This window comes from Ochotona curzoniae, unplaced genomic scaffold (genome assembly GCF_017591425.1).
Source record: "Ochotona curzoniae isolate NIBS_2020 unplaced genomic scaffold, NIBS_Ocur_1.0 contig_43, whole genome shotgun sequence".
NCBI lineage: Eukaryota > Metazoa > Chordata > Mammalia > Lagomorpha > Ochotonidae > Ochotona > Ochotona curzoniae.
The window spans coordinates 29,643,652-29,649,651 of NW_024466218.1; positions in this window are offsets into that span (position 1 = coordinate 29,643,652).

Genomic DNA, 6,000 nt, shown 5'->3' on the forward strand with positions numbered 1-6,000 from the left:
CAGTGATTCACTCCCCAAGCAGTCGCAACAGCCAGAGCTGAGCTAATCTGAAGCCAGGAGCTGGGAGCCAGGAGCCAGGAGCCAGGAACCTCTTCTGGGTCTTCCACGCAGTTGCAGGAACCCATGGTTTTGGGCCGTCCTTGACTGCTTTCCCAGGCCACAAGCAGGGAGCTGGATGGGAAGCAGAGCCACCAGGACACGAACTAGTGCCCACATGGAATCCCAGTGCATGCAAGGTGAGGACTTTGGCCACTAGGTTACTGTGCCAGGCCCCACTCTGGGCTCTTTAAAACAATAGATTTATTTACTCTCAATTCTGAGGACCACAGGGCCAAAATGAAGGTTTCGGCAGGACTGGCTTCCTTGTGAGGGAGACTGGCCTCTTCCAGGTTCTAGTAGGTGCTGGAATCCTTGGCCTTCCTTCAGTGACGGGGGTGTGGCTCCAAGCTGTCTTTCTGTCACACAGTGTCATACTTGCAGGTGTTTCTGTCCTCCCCTCTACTAAGGACACCAGTCATTCTGACTGTCATCCTGCGTGCCTCATCTCCTCCTGACATCTGCAGAGACCCTCTCTCCCAGTCACTTCACACTGGGTGCTTCTACACACCATGCTGAGGTTCCCAGCCCCAGGATTCAACAAGACTTCTTGCTCAACAGAGCAAGAAGCCGTCCTGCAAAAGCTTGCCCTTGGCAAGCCTCCAGATCATTGCAGCTGCTGAGAAACTCCAGGAGAGACGAGAAGAAGAACTTCCCACATTGCAAAATCACAGGCAACTGAGTGTTTGTAGTTTGAGATCACCACAGTTTCAGATGTTTCATTACACAGAAGTAGTAACAACATCAGTTCTCTTGAAGCACTGAAGACGTGATTTCACCAACCATCGAAGACTCTCACATTCAAAATGCTTTCACAACACAAATAAAACTATCAGGAAAAGGATGAGAAAACTGAGGCTTTGCCAAAACCTGTTGGAACTTCGACGCGTCCTGCATGTTGCTGTATTTCGTTGTTTTTCTTCACCCAAGGGTTTCTGAGGGGTGATTTCCTGTTTAAAATGGACAGGAAATTAAGGGGCTGGGGGAAGGGAGTGGGCTCCACGCTTCTGAATGGCAGGGCTGAGTAACACGGAAGGAATGTGAAGCACCCTGAGCCACACAGAGGGATTTGCAAAGGACTTGTTATGTTTGATGGCTCCTGAGAGAAGGAAGGGATCGATTGGGTTGCCACCGACATCTGCAAAGATCAGCAGGTGAACAGACTTTCTGCCTTCTGAGGTCTGGACCAGTTCGCATGTTCAACACCTCCGCCTTCACCTCCTTTAGGCAGGTGACTTCCGGTCTCGGTCTTCCAAATGCCTCAGATCAAACTAAGGCATGAAGAAAGTGACAAGTTGCCAATTTTCCATAACAACCTCCCAAAAACATGCAGGGTAAGGAATGGTAAATATTAGTCTTTTGTGACCCTAGAAACAGGGTGGCCTTATACAAGACTGTTGAGTGAGAAAATGTCTCCAAAAGAGAGGAAGGATTGCAACTGTCACAACCTACTGAAACCAAGTCCTCATACAGGGGTAAGGCCCTGGTAGAACAGAATTGAAGTCACAGGCTAGGAGTCCTTTCCCCTCACCTCCACATCCCTGAGAATTAGGAACATTCCACTTGTTGTTTGGTGGTTTACTATCCTCAAAAGGGCATTGTGAAAAACAAATGGAATTGTAAATGTGAGAGCACTTTGAACAGCCCGAAGGTACACTACAAAGATAAGGTTCCATATTATTATTCAGCATACATTAAAGCCTTGGTTGGAAAACTATCTTCCGCAAGTGCCAATTTCAAATACAGCTGATAAAGAAGAATTGCCGGGGCACAGCACTGTGGTGCAGGGCATGGAGTCACAGTCACTGAGATCAGCATCCCATATCAGAACATAAATTTGAGTGCTGGAGTCTATGCTTCTGATCCTGGGAATGTGCTGGAAGGCAGCAGAAGGCATCCACGCACTGCAGACCCCCAAGCCTCAAGGGAGGCCCAGGTCAAGCTCCTGGTTCCTGGCTTTGGGTTGGCCTAGTTTCAAATGTTGCAGCCATCTGGGGATGAGGCCAGTAGCTAGATCTCTCTTTGATCCTCTACCCTCCACTGGGTCACTCTGACTTTTAAAGAAATAAATATTTTTGAAAATTTATTTATTTTTAATGGGAAGACAGATGTAGAAATCCACTGATTCACTCCCCCAATTGGCCACAGTGGCTGGAGCTGAGCCAATCCAAAGCTGGGAACAAGGGTCTTCTGGGTCTCCTACGCAAGTGAAGGGTCCCAAGGACTTGAGCCATCCTCTGCTGCTTTCCCAGGCCTTAAGCAGAGAGCTGGATGGGAAGTGAAGCAGCTGGGACACAAACCAGCACCCAAATGGGAGGCTGGTGCTTGAAGGTAGGTAGGGGATTACCTTGCTGAATTGCACCAGCCCCAAATAAATAGTTAATAAACTAATTACCAAAGATAGTTGAGGAAAAGCAGTGCCTTGAAGCCTCATGAACAGGGTGGTGAGATCCCCTACTGGGACTTTCCATGTTTAGCCTTGTCTAGGAGTTCTGGGACTTCCTTCTGTAAGATGCTTTCTCTGTTCCCTCTGTACTTGCATTTCCAATCATCAACATTACTTGCAATTGGTGATTTCTAAAGACCTCCAGTAAGATCGCCCTCTCTGCATCTCCACCCCAGATTCAGCTGTCATCTCCTATTTACTGTCAAGTCAAAATCAAGCTACTGCCAAGATGAGGCTGGTGTCGGCAGCATATGTTTTCCCTGTGGGATCTTGATTACCAGCCAGTTTGGCACCTTATGAGGAGAAGGAAAAAGAAGAGACTGAATTTATTGTTCTCCACCACCGTAACGTCTCTTGATACTTGGGGTTCCAACAAATGTCAAAGAAACTCATTACGTTCATTACAATCAGGAGCTAAACAATTTCCAAGATCGATTTTGTGTCATCTTCACAAGTATCTTCTGATATTAATTGTTATTTTTCCTATGTATGGGTAAGAAAAGGTTGAAGTTCTGTTTACTTGCCACGCAGCTTAAATGCAACAGAGCCAGAATGTGACCCGGAGCGCTCTGATTCCAGAACTCAAGCTCTTGCTCTTACACAATACTCTTCTTGGAACCCTCCTGTATGAAATACAGAGTAGATGATGAAGCTGACACACTATTTGCAAATTTGGCTTGTTGGCAGCTACTTCTCTAGGGATGAGCATACAAGCTGTGGCATGTCTGGGGTTTTTTCGATGGGAGTTCAGCTTTTACTTTTGGCTATTTTATATATATACTTTGGAATCAAATTCAGGCTCCTCTCATTCTATATATTCAGCCATGATTTCTTCAGTGATACGGTGAAAGCAGTGATTTTGAAGTGCGGTTTTCAGGAGTGCCATGGGCTAACCAAATCACTCTCTCCTATCTTCTTCACTTTTCACTATTTGCTCAAAGCACGTGGCAAATACATTAAGTGATTCCCCTGGGTCCTCTGCTATGCATTTTATGAAGCACTTTTCATGTAGAATGATGACTCCCATTTAGGAGTAAGTCTTGTCAGTATTTTAGAAATCCTAATGGACATTAAACAGTTGCCTAGAATGATAATGCCATAAGCTAACTAAATTATAAATGTTTTGGATTTTTGCCAAAACTGCTAGCCAAACTTGATGATTTCATTTGATTAGAAACCATGAATAACTATAATGCCTGGCTTGTTATATCAAATTAAGAAGTAAAATACTCCTTGAAGAATGTAAATGTATTTTTATATAACAAAATCTTTCCAACAATGTGGGATGGAAAAGAGAATAGATGATAATAAAGTTGCTCCTTGGTGATAGAAATTTTAGAAAACCATTTGGCTTGCAATGGTCTTTATTCCAGTCTCACTGGTTTCCATTGAGAGCCTTCATGCTTCTGGCATGTCATATAAACTCTCCTTCCTCCATGAAGTCCTCCCCATGAAATCTTCCTTTGTGAAATATTCTGAATAAGAAGCAAGCCTTCCTTGCTTTTTGATACTGTGACGTAATTGATATGCTATTCTTGGAGCAATGTACTTCTTTATTTTATTTGCTCCAAGATGCTATCAATTATAATCTGCATTATTATTTTATTCATAGCAAAAAAAAATCCCCACTAATGAGCAATTAAATACACTGCCATCTTTATTTCCAAATGTGGAAACTTGAAAAACAAGTATTGTGGAATTGATGATTTTCAACAACATGAATAGTGTGATTTCATTTTCCTTATTCTGTCACTAAGAGGGAGTCAGTGTGTTTTATTTATTTATGTTTTCTCAAGACCTTACACTATGCCTCACAGTGGCATGCGTTCAATACTTGTGTTATATTGAATTGTTAGCTTAGAACCATCCCAAAGGACAGTTCTTAAAACTTGGTGACATTTAGATTGTTAATATATTCCTGCCTTTTGTAGGCACTTCCAGATAAGTCCCAGTTATAAATAAGATAATGAAGAAGGAAGCGTGTAATCCTAACGGGTTCTCCATCTACATATCAGAAGTAAACATTCAAAATGATTTACTCATTTTCTATTGTGCCTCTTCTTCAGATAACCTGGAGTGCTGTACAGACAATTCCCTGTTTGCAACTCTTAAATAATTTACTTCTGAAAACTGGGCCATGCAGGCAAGAGCACAGAGAAGCACAGGGAGAGAACTAAAAGTCAAGTCAAAGTCAAGTTTCTCTGGGAGCTTCCATAGTCTTAGTGACCCAAGGATGTTTGGTTGACTGGATAGACAGGTTGGGAAGATGATTTAGTCAGCTATTGTGACATGAATGCCACACAATGAACAATAGTGGAAAGCGCTGTGCTTTACAATTCACGTTGATTTCCATCCCATGTTTCGGAGGGGTGCTCTGCTGTTCTTAGCTGACTTTACTCTTGTTTACACCAGTCAACTATGAACAGGCTTGTGGTCTAGGCTGTGCTCAGGTTGCCAGACAGGAGACCCTCTGCTCTCATCTTCTGCCTGAGCCGTGAGAGAGACATGCTCTTCTCATTGCAGTTGGCAGAGCAAGCACTGACACACCAGGCCTCCTAGGGCCCAGGCTACATTCACGTGGTCACTCTTGCCGCATTCTGTTGGCTGGAGCAAGGAAGGTGATGTGCAGTATTCCATGACAAAGGGCACAGTTACCAGAAGGGGTAAGTAACTTGGAGGGGGGGAGCAGGCAAAGACAGCATTCTGCCCAACAGCATCCTACACTAAACACTGACATAAGAGAGCACCAAGTATATTCACAAGTGTTTCCCGTTCAGTTTTCATAACTACATGAGGATAGAGCAGATGTGTTTACTACTACTTCCCTGAAGGAAGAAAAAGTAAACCTGAAAACTTAAGAAACTTGTTCCAGATCTACATCGTTCAGTGGTCAAGATGGAACTGGAATGCATACTCCAGTAGTTCCGTGTGGGTCATCTCACACAGTTCCAGGGAACGCACAGGCCTTGTGTATCTTCAGCCAAGAGCTCCATCAATTGAGAACTCCTGATCTTTGGACTGTATCTTTAGGAACAACCAACAGCACCCTACATTTCTGGGGAGTTGACGCTGCTCCAGCAGGATTCTACGCTAAGAGTTTATTTTTGGACAAGCCATTAATTTGTATGTGTTGTGGGGGACTGGGCTAAGAGCACAAAGAATGATGGCAGCACTAAAATGCAAACAGCGTCACATGCAGATAAACTGCTTATGGATTTTCTGTCTGCAACTGATTGGGAAAAAAAACTAGTTTGAGGTGATGAACTGCAACATGTCGAAAGTAATTGGCTTAGTAAGGAAAACGGTGTTAATTTAGAAATATCAATACTACTCTCCTCCCAGTGGGTTAATATACAGATGGAACAACATCAGAGTTTCCCTATGATCTGATACTTTATTGTTCCATCTGCTGCCATGTACGTTCCAGACACGCTACTCGGAAAGAGAGTTTGCATTTC